Source organism: Erinaceus europaeus, chromosome 4 (genome assembly GCF_950295315.1).
Source record: "Erinaceus europaeus chromosome 4, mEriEur2.1, whole genome shotgun sequence".
NCBI lineage: Eukaryota > Metazoa > Chordata > Mammalia > Eulipotyphla > Erinaceidae > Erinaceus > Erinaceus europaeus.
In genome coordinates this window covers 126,488,297-126,507,401 of record NC_080165.1, presented here as the reverse complement: position 1 = coordinate 126,507,401, position 19,105 = coordinate 126,488,297, and the positions used below count along the sequence as shown (strand labels likewise).

Below are 19,105 nucleotides of genomic sequence, written 5' to 3'. Positions count from 1 at the left end.
AGATGATCTTACTCATATATGGGATATAAGGAGATACAATAGATAAAACCCATTAAAATAAGCCATTAGACTGGAACTGCAGAACTGAGGATATAGAAAAGGCAGGAGAAACAGTTCTAAGAGTCTGTGGTAAAGGGATATTGACTTTTTTGTGTGGTGTGTATAGTGTGAAAATATATATGTTGAAAAGATGTGAAATTGAACCCCTTAAGACTTATTTAGCCTTGTAAGTCAATATTACCCCAGTGAAAAAAGGAGATAGATTGCCCTTTTTTGCTAAGGGGAGGATAAGAATAATGCCAGTGCTGGCAAATCACAGGGTTTGAACTCAAAAAAAGGATAGCTCTAAATTACACACTGACAACATCTTCCACTGAATATAGTTAGTGGATTTTGAAAACAAGACATGCAACGTCAGTAGCAGATCACATCAATTCAGTGGGGTCTACAGTCAACAATATTTATACACTTCTCCCATATTTGGGAACTACCCTCTCCCCTGATCCAACTTTCTGGTCCTTTTTTTTCAGCTATGACATCATTTCCCCCAGACAATAACTTGGATGCAACTGCATATCAGATTTCAGGCTCGGGGGAAAAACAAAAACAAAAACAAACTAGTATAGCCACAGGCCCTTTGGAATATAACTAAAATATGCCTACTAGCTATCTACAAGACAGAGACACCCCCCTCCAACTCTTCATCTGCACTATTCTAGCCTTTGGGTTCATGATTAGTCAACAATTTGTTTGGTTTTATATGCTCTCTTTTCAGCCTCCAGGTTCCAGATGCTTGGATGATGCCAACCAGACTTCCCCGGACAGACAACCCCACCAATATGTCTTGGAGCTCTGATTCCCCAGAACCCTGCCCCACTAGGGAAAGAGAGAGACAGGCTGGGAGCATGGATCAACCTGTCAACGTCCATGGTCAGCGAGGAAGCAATTATAGAAGCCAGACCTTCCACCTTCTGCATCCCACAGTGACTTTGGATCCATACTCTCAGAGAGTCAAAGAATAGGAAAGCTAGCAAGGGAGGGGATAAAATATGGAGTTCTGGTGGTGGGAATTGTGTGGAGTTGTACCCCTCTTATCCTCTGGTTTTTGTCAGTGTTTCCTTTTTATAAATAAAAAAAAAAATTAAATTAAATTAAAAAAACAAAGAGGTGAGAGACAGTGAACAGTGGGCAGGTAACCTACTATAAAACTATAGGCACTTGAGCTGAGGAACTAGCAACATAGAGAAGAGAGTAATGCAAGACTCTTTTTTTTGCCTCTAGGGTTATTGCTGTGACTGGGTGCTGGCACTATGAATCCACCACTCCCAAAGGCCATTTATTATTTTTTTCTTCCCATTTTTTTATTTGATAAGACAGAGAGAAATTGAGAGGGAAGGGGGAGACAGAGAGGGAGAGAGAAAGATAAACACCTGCAGATTGACTTAATTGAGCTTGTAAATGAGTAGTCCCCGTTGCAGGTAGGGAGCAGGGGCTTGAACCTGGATCTTTAAGCAGGTCCTTTCACTTAGTACTAATTGCGCTTAAATGGGTGTGCCACCAGCCAGCCCCCGTGCATGACTCTTTAGTATTAGCTGGATTGCCATTCCATCTTTCACAACTGTATTTACTTTTTTTCTTATAGTAACTTTCTTATAGTAACTTCTATAAGTCATTAAAAATTTTTTTTTGATGTTTCTTTTCTGACTGTTCCCTCTTCAGTGAATTCTAGGCTTGCTTTTTAGTGTCCATTTCTTCTTCTTCTTCTTTTTGTTTATTTATTTTTAAACTCATTTATTTATTTATTTTAAATTGGCATCTTTAGCCAGAATCCTACTCAAGTCTGGCTTTTAGTGGTGCTGGGAATTGAACTCTGGACCTGTGATACTTCAGGCAAGAAAGTCATTTATTTATTTATTTTCCCTTTTGTTGCCCTTTTTTTTTTTTATTGTTGTTGTAGTTATTATTGTTGTTGCTATTGATGTCGTCATTGTTGGATAGACAGAGAGAAATGGAGAGAGGAGGGGAAGACAGAGAGGAGGAAAGATAGACACATGCTTCACCACCTGTGAAGGGACGCCCCCAGCAGGTGGAGAGCCAGATGGGGGTGATGGAAGTCGTTTTACAGAACCACGAAGCTATTTCTGCAGCCCTGCTAATTTCTTCTTTAACTGCTACTTTTTGCATAGTCCATCGTATTCTAACTGCATTCACATGCTGCCCTCACATTCACACACCTATACACCATGCGTTTTACCAGTCCATCCTGTGGACATTATGAGCCAGAATCCACAATCTGGTAGAAGGCATTAGTCACACTGAGTTCAGAACTTGTGACTTTTAGCCCAGTAAGTTGTAATTCTGACTGAACAACTGAATTAACCAAGAACATGATTTAAAATGCAGATTCCTGACCCAGACTCAATGAATGAAAATCTCCGAAGATGAGAGTTCATATATTCTTTTTTAAAAAAAATTTCCCTGGGGGCTCGGGCGGTGGCGCAGTGGGTTAAGCGCATGTGGCGCAAAGCGCAAGGACCTGGCGTAAGGATCCCGGTTCGAGCCCCCCGGCTCCCCATCTGCAGGGGAGTCGCTTCACAGGTGGTGAAGTAGGTCTGCAGGTGTCTATCTTTCTCTCCCCTTCTCTGTCTTCCCCTCGTCTCTCCATTTCTCTCTGTCCTATACAACAACGAATTGCGTCAACAAGGGCAATAATAATAACCACAAGGAAGCTACAACAAGGGCAAGAAAAGGGGGGAGAAAAATGGCCTCCAGGAGCGGTGGATTCATGGTGCAGGCACCGAGCCCAGCAATAACCCTGGAGGAGGAAAAAAAAAAAATTTCCCTGGTAAACCCATGCAATCAGGTAGACACTTGTCCATTGTTATTGAGAGGTGCTAGCTTCTGAGTCACTTTTCCATTATTGAAACTCTGATGTGTTCTGGATATAGAGGAAAGAAGAATCACTTTTGACCACAGATATGCTATTACTATATTTCTCTTGCTTACAGAATCATCTCCTGTGGGTTGGAGGAAACTGTGAGAAATTATCCTAGGTTGACCCTGCACTTAACTGCAATTTTAAAACCATATCATAATTATATGTTATCTGCATCCTATATTTCCTTTGTGTATAGCTCAAATCTCTTCTGTCTGAATTTCCTATGTCTGAATCCGGAAAGGACAGCATTTTATGCATTTTTATAGACATTTACAAACCAAATTAACTATGTTTTACTTTACTCATTTCATCCTTTCTACTCCTCTTTCTGCTCCAAATTCACATTCTTGATATAGTTGTTGATTATGTTCCATTCTTTGTGTCTATTTTTTTTTTTCACTAAGGTTATTGCTGGGGTTCAGAACCTGCGCTACTAATCCACCACTCCCAGTGGCCATTTTTCCTTTTTATAGAGACAGTAAAATTGAGAGAGAAAGGGGAGATAGAGATAGAAAGATAAAGAGAGATACTGTGGCACTGCATTATCGTTCTGGAAGCTTCCCCCCTGCGGGTCCTCGTACACTAATGTATGCTCTGTATTGGTTGCACCTCTGTCAGACCCCAAATTGCCTTCTTATATTTATATTAGAAGCTAGGATATCTATTTTAGGTATGTTCCCAGGATCACAGGACTTTAGTAATCTTTGTTTGAGCTAGATAGCTAACATGGAAGTGGACTAGAAACATTGTGTGGGTGGATGGTGTCAGAGTGGAGAATAGAGCCTGAAAGCCAGGTTAGAGCAGAGAGAGAGTGGCTCTCAGACTTGAAAAAATATATAAATACAATGAACTATTTACCACACAGATCTGACCTAGGGCCTGTGTATATTCATGTTGAACCTCCATGTCCAAAGATGGGAACCTTTTATGCTGCACTCATTGCAGGATCACTTGCTCCTCAAGTGGCAGAATAGGATGACCTAGCCTCGCTTTAGGGTGAGGCTGTTCTTACCATTGCTAGTTTGTAGTGAGGGTAAGGTCCTGGAGAGGCCTCCAAGAAGGCTAGTGATGACATTCCTGATGGAAGTGACCAGCAATGGAGCTGTTAAGAGTTCTAGGCCCATAGCATTTGTAGAGGAGCCCAACAATTCCTGACTAGGACCCCAAATGATGAGGCATCCAGGTATTTTCTTTCTGTATTTGTGCTGTCTCTTAAGTTACAGTAGATTATTCTGTGATTCTTTTTTGTAATGAAAGACAGAATTTTGGTCTTTCCATATGTTCATTTCATGAATTATTCCTTTCTGGAAATGCTATGATGATGACACCAAAGTAGAAGTTTTTTTTTTGTTGTTGTTTCTAATTCATATTATGATTTCATTAAATAATTTAATTTATTTTCACTTAATCAAGTTGTATTTCAGCAGAAGGGAAAATAAATTTATTTGATTGAACTTTTCTTATAGTCAGCAAAGACAGACAGTCTTTCATATATCAAGGATATTATACCTACATCTTAATAACTTTCCAATCCACCAAGGATCAAATTATCTTTTTTTTTATTATTTAAAAAAGTAGACATTAACAAAACTATAGGATAAGAGGGGTACAACTCCACACAATTCCTACCTCCAGATCTCCATATCCTATCCCCTCCCCTGATAGCTTCCTATTCTTTATCCCTCTGGGAGTATGGACCCAAGGTCATTGTGGGATGCAGAAGGTGGAAGGTCTGGCTTCTGTAATTGCTTCCCCGCTGACCATGGGTGTTGACTCATTGATCCATACTCCCAGCCTGCCTCTCTCTTTCCCTAGTGGGGTGGGGCTCTGGGGAAGCAGAGCTCCAGGACACATTGACGGGGTTGTCTGTCCAGGGAAGTCTGGTTGGCATCATGCTAGCATCTGGAACCTGGTGGCTGAAAAGAGGGTTAAGATACAAAGCCAAACAAATTGTTGAACAATCATGGACCTAAAGGCTAGAATAGTGCAAATGAAGTGTTGGGGGGTCCTCCATTTTATAGATAGGTAGTAGGCATATTTGAGCTATATTTCAAAGGGCCTGTAGCTATACTAGTTTTCTTTCTGTTTTTTTTTTCCCTCTGAGCCTGAAATCTGATATGCAGATGGATTCAAGTTATTGTCTGGGGAGATAATGTTATGGCTGGAAAAAGGACAGAAAGCTGGATCAGGGAAGAGAGTAGCTCTCTAATATGGGGAAGGGGTATAAATATTGTTGACTGTGAACACCATCCATTTGATTTGGTCTGGGGCCCATATTCAGCTTAGGAGCCTATGTGACCTCTGCATCCCTGTAGATCAGAGCTCACATTCTGTGGTCATGAGTAGGAACATTCCAAGCTGCCTCAATATCAGAACCCATCTTCCTCAGGTGTAGCATGGAGTATGTTATCCATCCTCCCTTCAGAGGATGGAACATTCTCTACAGTTGTTTATCTAAGTTGAGGGCAAGGACCTATGTGGGGCCCACCAAGAGGTCTATTTTGTTGATTCTGATAGAGATGATGGGTAACAATGGAAACAGAGATTTATTTGAGGTCTAGGCCCATCATGTCTGTTTGGGAATCTCAGGACTCCCCGAATAGGGCCTCAGCTGATGGGGTGGCTTGATAATGACTAAAGAGTCATCATTAAAGGATGCCAGTCTCTTGCCCTTATTCAGCTTTTGCAGTCCTTGCTTTGCTAAGGTTAGCTTTAGAGTGAGTGAGAAAACTGTAATAGGAAGTAGGTGAGGAGGGCATCAGGGCATCTATGTCTAATTAAATACTATTTCATTATGACTCACTGCAGACTATTGTGTATTTTTGCTTTCAGGTATATATTTTGCCCTACTTTATGGATACGTGTGAACATATGCCCTATCTCACGGGACCTAGTCTATATCTAGGTTTTGGGACTTTATTAGGAAGTGAACTGCCTGGAATGGAATTAGAGAATACTATGAAAGGAAAGGTCTCACCCAAGTAATGAGAGTGAAAGGTTGACATTCCATGCCTGACTTCTCTGGACACAGTCTGAAGTGAAGCATGCTGAGGTAGTACTTGTTGTGCTGATTAGGTTGGGATCGGTGGATGCAATATTATTTGGTATGAATTGAGAGAAGCATGCAGAAAAGTGCGCCCCACCCTAGAGGTTCCAGGACTGGGGGAAATATAGGCTCTATAGTGGAAATGTGAGGTTCCTGCTGTCTTAGGATTCAAGAAGACAATAGATAGTTATTGTTATAATCATATTATTTGGTAATTGAGTTAACTTTGAAAAATCCCTTTGTTAGGATTTGCTGTATAATACTCAACATCACCATAATTTATGTCCTTTGACATTATTTGTATATAGCTGTGCCACCGGTTGCTTAGTAGAAGTAATTTTATCTACACATTTACCTTTTCTGAAATTACTATTGTTTTCACTGCCTTTGATTTAGTATGCTATTAATTTTAATGTATAAATATATAGTATCCTCCAATCAAAAACAACATTAATAAAAATGATAATAATCATTTGAACATGCAAAATGGTTATCATGAGCTGGATTAGAATTTATGCACAAATAAAATACTTCTGAAGAAATACTTACAAATTCTCACTTCCAGAACTCCTAGAACCCAACAGTGGAAATGATTTTTGGTTTCAGCACACCATTAGCCCAAAGGTCAAGTAAGATGTGGCTGAAAATTGAGAAATTAAACATCTAAAATGAAAACATTTTCCTTTTTGCTTTTCAGAAAATACTCTGTTTGTAGTAGTTAAGGTTTTTTTTACTTTTTTTTCCCAAGTTATTGCTGGAGCTCAGTACCCACACTATGAATCCACTGCACATTCTTATGGGACAGGGAATTCCTATACTCAACCACTACAATGCATCTAATTTGTTAAAGATGTTTCTTCTTATGATGGGGAAATCTTCAAATCCAAGAAGTCAAAGCTAACCTAGAATTTACTGTAACAATGAGAATTACCCAATGATCTTCCCACTTCCTCTCCTGTTGCTTTCTTTATGAACCAACTCTTTGGGGAGGAAAATTGTAATGATGTTTTTAGAACTCTTGATAATATGGAACCATGCCACAGAATTAAAGCATTTCCCAATTCATAATGAATTTCGTCTTGGTATCTTAACAAGTTCAATAAAACCAGTGTAATTTTTGCAGTTATTTATTAAAAAGATGAAACAAGGGTGCCCACGGGCAGTAGTGCAGTGGGCTAAGAGAACATGAAGCAAAGCTCTAGGACTTGCGTAAGGATCCTGGTTGGAGCCTCCCTGTTCCCTACCTGCAGGTCGGCTGCTTCACAGGCGGTGAAGCAGGTTTGCAGGTGCCTATCTTTCTCTCCTCATTTCTGTCTTCCTCTTCTCTCTTGATTTCTCTCTGTCCTATCCACGACTGCCACCTCTCCAGATTCAAAGGAGGTCTCGAAACTTTACATCAGGCTCAAACTGACACTGTTGACTGGCTACAGAAGAAGGGCAAACGCTAGAAGAAGAAGAATCCAACAACAACAGCAATAATAACAGTAACAACAATATATTATAATAGCAATAGCAATATAATAGCAACAACAACAATAACAAGGGCAACAAAATGGAAAATATGGCCTCCAGTAGCAGTGGATTCGTAGTGTAGGCACCAAGACCCAGCAGAACCCTGAAGGAAGAAAAAATAAAATAAAATAAAATAGCAGGGAGAATTCGCAATAAATAAGAGTATAATTCTTGCAAAAGATTTTATTTTTAAACTTTGGCAAAAGGTAGTCATTTTCATTTAAGCAGTTAAGTAGATATAGTAGAGTTTTTGCTCATTTAACAATTTGGGGATCTCAACTGCTCAAATATCAATACAGATAATAAAACATTTCTGTGATTATTAGTAGTATGGACAAGGTTGCCATGACTGCATAGAAGATTTCTGAAGACAAGTATCTTTGAACACAAAATAAACGTAGGAGATAAACATCTTTCCTAATAGTCTTTCCTAGTGTGCTGATGACTGCAAAATGAACACTTTTATGTATATTTTACAACTAAAATATTTAATTTCACTAGAACATTACACATAATCTTGGGCTAGTAAGATCACTTGTCTGGATAGTATGTCTGCTTTACTAGGCATTAGACACAGGTCTGAGCCACAAACCACCACTACCACACTAGAGGATATTTCATTGCTAAGGTGTCTATCCTTCTATCCCTTTGTTTTTCTCTGTCTATCTGAAAAGAAAAAAAACAAAAAAAACTCATCTTGGAATAATGAATCTGCTGATGAAAGAAGAGGAAAGAATATACTATATTACTGTAATGATCTAGATGCAGAGGAGACAAAGAACCATAAAGTAAATCTCTTATCCTAGAGTTGTTCACCAAACAAAAATATATACTCTTACACAGTGGTATTAGAAACACTAAAATACTTATAATGCCCTACGTTTATGAGAAGAGAATGGGAATTATTATTCCATCTGGCCAGGGCAATTAATATATTTGGATACATTTCATAAAGGAGTATTTCAAAACAAAATTTAAAAAAAATTCATAAAGCAGGGAACATTTCCTAGAGTCTCAGGGTTGAAAAGGTCATCTAAGTCCAGAGGTTTGTTTCCTGGCTAGTCTCAGAAAGCAGCAACAACAAATTTTAAGGAAATATTAGGTTGTCTATTTTTATTTTGCCTAGAGTAGATAAGATACTAATCAAATAGTTGGTGAAGATCTCCTGTCATCATCTTCTTTTATTACCTATTTTGAATTAATTAATTAATTAATTAATCTATTTATGCCTCCAGGTTTATTCCTGGGGCTCGGTACCTTCACTACAAATCCCTTGCTCCTGTGGCCATTTCTTCATTTATTTTTTTAATAGGGCAGAGAGAGACTGAGAGTGAAAGGGAAAACAGAGAGGGAGAGAAAGATAGACAACTTCAGACCTGCTTCATCACTTATGAAGTGACTCCTCTGCAGGTGGGGAACCGGGGACTGGAAGCGGGATCCTTGTGCAGGCACTTGAGCTTCCTATTATGTGCATTTAACCCGGTGCGCCATCACCTGCCCCCTTTACTTTTTAAAGATATTATTATAAACATTAATTAAATACTTTCTACTTTTATTTTTAAATTTAATTTAGTTTATTTATAAAATAAAAAATTGAAAATATCGACAAAACCATAGGATAATAAGAGGGGTAAAATTCCACACATTTCCCACCACCAAATTTCCATATCCCATCCCCTCCACTGGAAGCTTTTCTGTTCTTTATCTCTCTGGGAGCATGGACTTAGGATCATTGTGGGGTGCAGAAGGTGGAAGGTCTAGCTTCTGTAATTGCTTCTTCTCTGAACATGGGGCATTGTTATGTCGATTCATACTCCCATATTTCCATAGAAACTCCTGTTTCTGTCTTTCTCTAGTGGGGCGGGGCTCTGGAGAGATGGGGTTCCAGGGTACACTGATGAGGTTGTCTGCCCGGGGGAGTCAGGTTGGCATCATGGTAGCATCTGCAAGTTGGTGTCTGAAAAAAGTAACGTATGATAATTCTTACTAAATTAGCCCTGGTTTATGGTGGTTGGAGGGGATTAAACCTGGGACTTGGAGCCTCGGGCATGAAAGTCTCTTTGCATAACCAGTATGCCATCTACCCCCACCCTAATTTATTTTTATTGTACAGAGACTAAGAGAAATTGAGAGAAAGGGGGAAGAAAGAGAGTAGCTATAACACTACTTCATCACTAATGAACTTTTACCCCTGTAGGTAGAAACCAGGGGTTTGACCCTGGGTTCTTGCATGGTAGTATCAACCAGATGCTGTGGCCCAGCCCCTCATTACCTGTTTTGAAAATATTTATTTTATATTATTTTATTGAGGATTTAATAGTTTATAATATAATTATTGATGCATAGGAACCATTTCTCATCTCTTCATGATAAATGTCTGTAAAACATTCTTATCCTCAACTTAGGACCTTTTCCACCATCATACAACATGTCCGTAATGCCATAAAAGAGACAGTTTCCCTTGGGACTGAGAGAAGAGAGAGATAGAAGAATCCAGAGTACCACTGGTACATGCAGCACAGGATCAGCCTCAAGCAGGCATGTCTGATGTGTTACCAGCTGATTTATTTCTACTTTATCTATTTTACTAAACAGATAAATATAACTGTTTGTAGTATATACATAGTTGCTGTTTTCATTATCTACTAATGCATAGTGATACACAGCTAATTACTCCAAAGTTTGGAGGCTCACAATGATAGCAATTTGTTATTTTCCAAAAATTTCTAGGTTAGCTCAGAAAGTGTCTTACATTGTTTCAGGTGGGCTGGTTGGAGGTTCAAAAAATATCTCACCCACAAGTCACACTGCTGTGCAGAAACTTCTCTTCCAGAATGACTTCTTCACATGGTAACTTAGAGTTCTTCAGATAACAACTGGGCTCCAAGGGAAACATTGTGTGAAATAAGAGCGTAACCTGCAGACCTTTTAAATTCCAATCTTACACCGTAAACATCATTCCCACTGGATTTCATTCCTGAATACAGGTCACAGGGTCAGCCAGATTCAAGAGGAGTGAACATAGATCTTTTTTTTTTTTAATGCAAAAGTGACAAAGTCATATTGAAAAGGGTTCTGTGGGACTAGAAATTTTATTGCAGTCATGTCTGATTGCAATATATGGGGCATTTTACAGTTTACTTAGAAGGACAAAATATTTCATTTAAGTTGAATAAACTATCTTAGTGAAAACAAAAGCTATGTTACTTATGTATTTATTTTTATTTAATTATTTAATTTTTATTTATTTATTATTGCATAGACATGGAGAGAAATTGAGAAGGGAGAGGGAAATAGAGAAGTAGAGAGATAGAGAGACACTTGCCACCCTGCTTCACCTCTTGTGAAGCTTTCCCCCTGCAGGTGGGGACCAGGGACTTGAACCAGGGGTCCTTGCACATTATAATGTGAGCACTTAGCCAGGTATGCCACTGCTCTGTCTGGCCCCTATATTGCTTATATATTTAATAACTAAATAGCAAAAGACAACTTTATGAAGCATTAGTATTGGCTCAAAGGCAAAGCAAAGTTTGGACGCGAGTTATGTAAGTCAACAGTTTTCTCATCGACTTGATTGCTCACAAGAAATAAGTCATCATTCTAGTGAGCACACACATGCTTTAAAAAGTGTCACAAATACAGCGCTTCAAGTAATGTATCTTCTACTTTTTCTATTTTATTGAAAGTGTGCTTTCAATATCCCACTAAAGATATTAATAGAGATTAATTTACATCCTAATACTTGGGAGCTATCTCTGGTTTAAAGCAAACAATTCTAAACCATTTCCTTCATACTCTCTCTCTACTGACCATCTTGAGCAACAGTAGTAAGATTGCCAAGGTAGTCCCTGTTAGATTATCAGTTCTATTTGGTAGTAAATCATCCATTATGACTCAACAAGTCATACTGTTGTGGTTCACCTCTCCCTAGGACATCAGTTTCTACTATAGTCATTTGAAAAAATAGAATGATCTCTTGGAGAAGACACATATAGTTTTCAAAAGCTTTCGCCAATATGAGACACACATCATTTCTTTTTACCTGGTGTTGGGGAAACTGGTCACACAGTCATGCTGTTGTGGTTCACTTCTCCACAAAAGGATCATGAAATGTGGACTCCAGCTGGGGTTCTGCTTCCCTGATAGAAGTCTATGGAAGGAATGTAGATTTAGTGAACTGTTTTTGGTGAGCTGTTTCTGCCACGTTGTTAAATCTGAACTGTGTTCTGGAAATCTACACTGTCTTCACAGTTTCACTTTCACCCAGTTTCTCTGGAAAAATCCATTGAAAAAAATTCTTGGCTCTACTCTCCCTCTCATTTTGTAGATCTAAATCTTTCATCAAGCCCTTTTAGTCAAACTATCAAGGCACATGAAGGAACCAACCATCTTCCAACACTTCCCTCTCTCATCAGACTGCCACTACCTCCATCCATGGTTGATCTTATAAAACTTCTACTATTTCAAATAATTTTTATAAATTCCTTTTCCAGCAAATGGTTCCATACACAGCAGCCGGAGGGAGTCCTTTAAAATGAGTCAGATCATGTCATTATCCCAGACCTCCAATAATATTCCCTCTCATTTAGATCAACATGCATAGCCCTTGTCTTGGAGTTGTCATTCTCTTATTCCATGACAACCCTAAGTCTCTCTGCTTCCTTGTATTTCAGACATTACAGACTAGCTGCCACTGAAATACTTTGCCCCAAATCCCTGTGTGGTTTATTTCCTCACTTTTCTTCAAGTCTCTGCTCATATGGCATCTTACCATACTTGTCTTCCATAACCACATAACTTAAATAGCACTGGCTGCCATTTTCTTTTATTTTTAAAAAGATTTTAAAATATTTATTTATTCACTTTTGTTGCCCTTGTTGTTTTATTGTTGTAGTTACTATTGTTGTTATCCAACTGTCACTGTTGTTGGATAGGACAGAGAGAAATGGACAGAGGAGGGGAAGACAGAGAGGGAGAGAGAAAGATAGACATCTGCAGAACTGCTTCACTGCTTGTAAAGCGACCCCCCCATAAAGGTGGGGGCCCAGGGGCTCGAACTGGGATCCTTAGGCTGGTCCTTGCGCTTTCTGCCATCTACGCTTAACCCGGCTATGCTACCGCCTGACTCCCCCTGACTGCCTTTTTCTACATCCTAGCTGCTGTATGTACCTTTCCCTCTTAAGTAGACTTTTTAGAGCAGTTTTAAGTTCCCAAGAAGTCAAGCATAAAGTACAGAGAACTCCCATATCTCTTCATAGGCATAGACTTCCCACTATGAACATTCGATAGGAGAGTGCTATGTTTGCTACAATTCTTGAGCCAACATGGTCCACCCAAAGTCTATTCTTTACATTACATTTCACTTTTGGTGCTGTACATTCTGTGAATTCGGGGAAATGCATATATTGAAAGTGTACCCACCATTATTATAATTTATCATACAGAGTGGTTTCATTGCCCCACAAATCCTCTATTCATTTATTTGCCTGGCTCAAATCTCTGGTACCATTGATCTTTTTATTGTCAACATAGTTTTGTCTTTCCCAGAATTCCATGTTGTAAAAGTATCTATTCTTTTTATACTGAATACTTTCAGTTAGCAAAATACATTTATGTTTTTTTAGATGTTGTTTCATTACAGTTTCTCACTGCTAAATAAAAATTTCTACTATATAGATGTTCCAAAGTTTGTTTATCCACTTACTTACTGAAGGGCATCTTGATTGCTTCTAAGTTTTGGAAATCACCAGGAGCCAGTTGGGAGCACACCAGATTGAGTGCACATATTGTAATGCACATGGACCTGGGTCCAAGCTCCTGGTCCACACCTGCAGGGAGGCTGGGGGAGCAGTGCTACTCGTATTTCTCCTTTTTTCTCTTCCTCTCTCTCTACTGCTCCCCTTTCAACTTATCTCTGTCTCTATTCAAAACAAACGAAGAGGACTAGGCAGTGGCTCATCTAGTTAAGTGTACATATTACCAAAATAAATAAATTATAAATAAAGATTTTTACAAGTATCCATATACAAGTTTTTTTTGTGTGTGTAAACACAACTTTAATTTTCTTTGGGTAAATTCCAAGAGACATGATTACTGAACTGTTTAATAAGAATATGTTTAGTTTCGTAAGAACCTGTTAAACTGGTTTACTAAAGTTTCAAAGTGACCATATGATCTTTCATTCCCATCAGTCGTTAGTGTGAGTTCTTTTTGTGCTAATCTTTATTTAGTAATCATAAATTGATCTTGCTGGTGTTCTGAAACTTTGACCTAATAGCAGTGTTTTGTTTTTTTTTTCCCTTACAATTGGACAATCTTATAGGTTTTGGGGAGAAATAGCAGTGGTAATACATCATTCTCAATATATATTAATAATAGGCATTATCAAAACTTGTCACTGATTATGTTAGTCTTGATGATTTGATTAACTCAGCATTTACCAGATGTCTCTATTACAGTCTTTTTTTTTTTTTTTTGCCTCCAGGGTTATCGCTGCTAGCTGCCTGCACTATGAACTCACTGTTCTTGGAGAATATTTTCATCTTTTGTTGCCCTTGTTGTTTATCGTTGTTGTTATTATTGTTGTTATTGCTGTCGTTATTGTTGGAAAGGACAGAAAGCAATCAAGAGAGGAGGGCAAGACAGAGAAGGGGAGAGAAAGATAGACACCTGACGACCTGCTTCACCGCCTGTGAAGCGACCCATCTGCAGGTGGAGAGTCGGGGGGCTCAAACCGGGATTTTTGAGCCGGTCATTGAGCTTCGTGCATTGTGCTAGTATAGTCTTTAAAATAAGGAAGCCTCTGGGGACTGAGCGTGCAGCGGGTTAAGCGTACATGGCACGAAACGCTAGGACCCTTGTAAGGATACGGGTTCGAACCCCTGCTCCCCAACTGCAGGGAGGTCATTTCACAAGCAGTGAAGCAGATGTGCAGGTGTCTTTCTCTCCCTCTCTGCTCTCTGTCTTCCCCTTCCCTTTCCATTTCTTTCTGTCCTATCCAGCAACGTCAGCAATAACAACTACAACGATAAACAACAAGGGCAACAAAAAGGCTCCAGGAGCAGTGGGTTTGTAGTGCAGGCATCAGTTCTAGCGATAACCCTGGAGGCAAAAAAAAAAAAAGGAAGCCATTAAATAGCATTTGTATTTATTGACTGATTGATTGATTTTGCCTCCAGGGTTATTGCTGGGGCTTGGTGCCTGCACCAAGAATCCTCTGCTCCTGGAAACCATTTTCCCCCCTTTTGTTGCCCTTGTTGTTTTATCATTGTTGTGGTTATTATTGTTGTTGGATAGGACAGAGAGAAATAGAAAGAGGAAGGGAAGATAGAGGGGTAGAGAAAGACAGACACCTGCAGACCTGCTCCACCGCCTGCGAAGCGACGCTCCTGCAGGTGGGGAGCCAGGGCTCTAACCACAGTTCTTATGATGGTCTTTCTGCTTCATGCCACTTGCTCTTAACCTGCTGCACTACCTACCTCCTGAACCTCAGCATTCGTATTTAAGGAGTGGGTGGGGCATTAGGCTCCTCCTCTTTGAGGACCACGTCTACCCAAACTATTTAGAACTGTATTGTATTGCTTGTTTCTTTTCCCCTATGTTGGTATGCATGAGACCCCTTCTGTTTCATTTGGTTTAAATCCCCCCTGCTTAACACTATTCTATTTACATAACCACTTCATTCTATTTACATAACCACTGTTAACAAGTTCCACCCTCTCTCCAGGGCATTTGTGGTTCAGTGATAGGATTCTCGCCTAATCTGCCCCCTCCTTGTCACACTCTGATTTTCGCCAGTCACTTTTCTCTCCACCCTCTCTATGTCACATCCTGTTTCCACCCTACTTGGCAAGTATATATAAAGACAGCATTGTGAGTTTTACGGTACTGTACCTTGAGTTTAGCTTAGCTCGTCTTAGATTGTGCTGCGTCCTGCATGAATAAAGAGATACTGCGTACAACCCAGCCATGAGTCCCTGGTCGTCTGTTACCCGCCCGTGAAGCCAGCCCGGCGAAAACAACTTAACCTGTCGAAAACAACACCCCTACTTCATTTATTTATGTGTTCAATCATGTATTTAGATCAAGGGTTGGTAAATATTTATTTTATATTTGTCTTATAGTCCAGTGCTATCATTTATATATCTTTTTAACTTCTTTATTGGGGGATTAATGGTTTACAGTTGACAGTAAAATAAAGTGGTTTGAATATATGTAACATTTGAATGTAGGTACTATTTCTCAGTATGCTACATATCAATTTAAATGCCATTAGTTCCTCCTCTGCCATCATGTTCCAGGACCCAAACCCTCCCCTCTCTAGTCTTTTAGTTTGGTGCAATACACCAACCCCAGTCCAAATTCTGCTTAGTGTTTTTCCTTCTGATCTTGTTCATATATGCATATATGTATACATATCTTTGAAAGCTCTTCATTAGTTGTTCATATCCCTTTGACATGCCCACATCACTCTGTGCACTTCCTTATTTTCTGTCATACAAGATGATCCAGGTTACTTGGCATATTACTTAACTGGACCCTAATATCAGTTATTTTTTCATAGACCATGAATTAATTTTATTGTGCACACGTAATTGAAACCAATATTTGAGTGGGGTATTCATTTCTTGAGAATGAAATATAACTGCTTTTAGTCTCTCTTAGCAGACAGAGACATATCTGGGAATTACATGTTAATCCACACATGCATAACACATAATTTTTTTCTGTATGGCTCCATCAATATCAATACCAAAGCAATCATGAATAGCCATGGCTCTAATCCTAATCCAGTATCAGATGGTTCATTCCTGCCTTGAACATAGCATTCTTAAAGTTTAAGCAGTTAATAACTGTGTGAGATAAACTAATAAAAGAAAAACCAGAGACTGTTGATAGAGACTTGACTAGTACAAATGAAAGAACTTGGGGTACTATTTTGAGCAATTCTTGGAGATTCTATAAAGTGAATTTACTGACTACATCTAACAAGGCAGTGGTAGATATTAAATGAATACCTTATTGCCAATACCGGAATTAGACAAAGAATTTGTATAGATTAAGAATTGTAGGGAGTTGGGTGGTAGCGCAGCGGGTTAAGCTTGCAAAGCGCAAGCACCAGCAGAAGGATCCCGGTTTGAGCCTCCGGCTCCCCACATGCAGGGGAGTCACTTTACAGGCGGTGAAGCAGGTCTGCAGGTGTCTCCCCCTCTCTGTCTTCCCCTCCTTTCTCCATTTCTCTCTGTCCTATCCAACAACAACAACATCAGTAATAACTACAACAATAAAACAACAAAGGCAACAAAAGGAAATAAGTAAATAAAAAAAAAAAGAATTGTAGACCGGGAGTTGGGCAGGTAGCACGGCAGTTTAAGTGCACGTGGGGCAAAGCGCAAGGACCAGTGTAAGGATCCTGGTTGGAGATCCCAGCTCCCCACCTGCAGGGAGGTCACTTCCCAGGCTGTGAAGCAGATCAGCAGGTGTCTATCTTTCTCTCCCACTTTCTGTCTTCCCCTCCTCTTTCCATTTTTCTCTGTCTTATTCAACAATGATGACATCAACAACAACAATAAAACAACAAGGGCAACAAAAGGGAAAATAAATCAAAATAAATAATTTTTTTTTAAATTGTAGACCATACCTTTTCTCCAATTTACTCAAATGTCTGTTGACAGTCACATATTCTGTTCCTGTTTTGGAAAGTTAGGCAAAACAGAGATGGTATTTGCTTTTGAGGCATAAGACCATAAATGAAGAACAAACAAATAAATATATAACACTTGAGTACCTGACTGGGAAATCACTATAGGTTTTGAAATAAGAAAATATAAGTGAGATTTAGGCAGAAACCTAATTTTGATTAGCAATCTTGTTTCATGTTCATTGCTCCCCCTAGAAACGGGGAAAGACTTCAATTTTAATAGACAAATTTAGATTTAAGAATTTTTAACTATAAAGGATGCTGTTAGACTTTTACCAGGGAAAAGCAGAGTATTTTCAATTCTGCCTTTTCAAAAACTAGTTGGCAGAACTGTGTTCCTTTATTAATCCTTTTACTACAAGCCATTTTCAGTTCTGTATTTCCAGGATGGGGGAGGAATCTAGATGCCACTCTGGTGCCTGGGTTCTTCATGTGGTTTCTCTCAAGAAAACTGAAAAACAAGCTTTTTTTCCCCCAGTGTTTACAGGAATCTCAAACTGGGTTACATAAAAAGAGCAATTTATTTACATGCAAAAACACAGGGATAGAAATGGCAGTTCTATTTGCTGACAGGAGAACTTTGCTTAATGTCATTTATTAAAAACAAAATGCTTCAATGCACTTATTAAATATATATACCACTGCTTTAAGAGAGAGCCTGGGAAGTGGTTTAGGGGTTACAGTCCAGCATAAAGGCAGTTTACCTTATTTCTTCTGTTCCAGTTTTCTGATTCCTACTGCTTTGCTGGGACCCTTGTGGACCTCTTGACCACATCTTTGCCTTCTCAATACTTATCTTTCCAACCTAGCAATTATCAGCCGAGTCTTCAGTACCACCGCAGTGGTCAGAGCCTCCTGACCTTAAAAACTTGCCAGGACTCAGCATTAAACACTCTCTGGTTCTTCTTAACTGTGCTGTTGACAGCTGTGTCCCCAACATTTGGATTGTGCAAACCACATTCCAAAGAATCCGCTCTCACAAGCTGTATATGCAACATGTACTTATTCATAATTTATTTGAAGAATCCTGTCCTTCACATATCCTTTTCTTGTTTTCCTGTCCCACAGACTTCCAAATCACCTTTCTTTCTTCATTATACTTTTCTTTGATTTTTTTTTGTTGTTGTTGAATAAATGCCATTTTACTATCATTGTTATCTCTGTGGTACAATTTTACGTCTTCTCAAATTTGTGTTAGTCCATATCTCTGAACACCAAAATGTCACTTCTCTGAACCACTGATAATTTTTTTAAATTTTTATTTATAAAAAGGAAACACTGACAAGAACCATACGATAAGAGGGGTACAGCTCCACACAGTTCCCACCACCAGAAATGTGTATTCCATCCCCTTCCCTAATAGCTTTCAAATTCTTTAACCCTCTGGGAGTATGGACCCAGGATCACTATGGGGTGCAGAAGGTGGAAGGTCTGGCTTCCGTAATTGCTTCCCTGCTGACCATGGGCGTTGACAGGTTGATCCATACTCCCAGCCTCTCTCTTTCCCTAGTGGAGCGGGGCTCTGGGTAAGTGGGGCTCCAGGACACATTGGTGGGGTTGTCTGACCAGGGAAGTCTTGGTGGCATCATCTTAGCATCTGAAACCTGGTGGCTGAAAAGAGAGTTAACATACAAAGCTGAACAAATTGTTGACTAATCATGAACCTAAAGGCTGGAATAATTAATATGAAGAGTTGGGGGGTCTCCATTTTGTAGATAGTTAGTGGGTCTATTTTAGTTATATTCCAAAGGGCCTATGGCTATATTAGTTTTTTTTCCCTCTGATCCTGAAATATGATATGCAGATGGATCCAAGTTATTATCTGGGGAGATGATGCCATGGCTAGAAAAAGGACTGGAAAGCTGGATCAGGGAGGAGAGTAACTTCCAAATATGGGAAAGATGTATAA

At 39.3% G+C, this 19,105-nt stretch overlaps 1 long non-coding RNA gene across 1 annotated transcript; it reads right to left on the bottom strand.

Moving 5' to 3' along the window:
* Nucleotides 1–9,132: 9,132 nt before the first annotated feature.
* LOC132538318 (uncharacterized) lies at nucleotides 9,133–17,174 on the bottom strand. Its single transcript, XR_009549712.1, has 4 exons — nucleotides 17,137–17,174; nucleotides 11,539–11,646; nucleotides 10,249–10,372; nucleotides 9,133–9,453 (listed from the first exon to the last, which is right to left on the bottom strand). It is a non-coding gene; the product is annotated as an uncharacterized LOC132538318 (long non-coding RNA).
* Nucleotides 17,175–19,105: the final 1,931 nt, after the last annotated feature.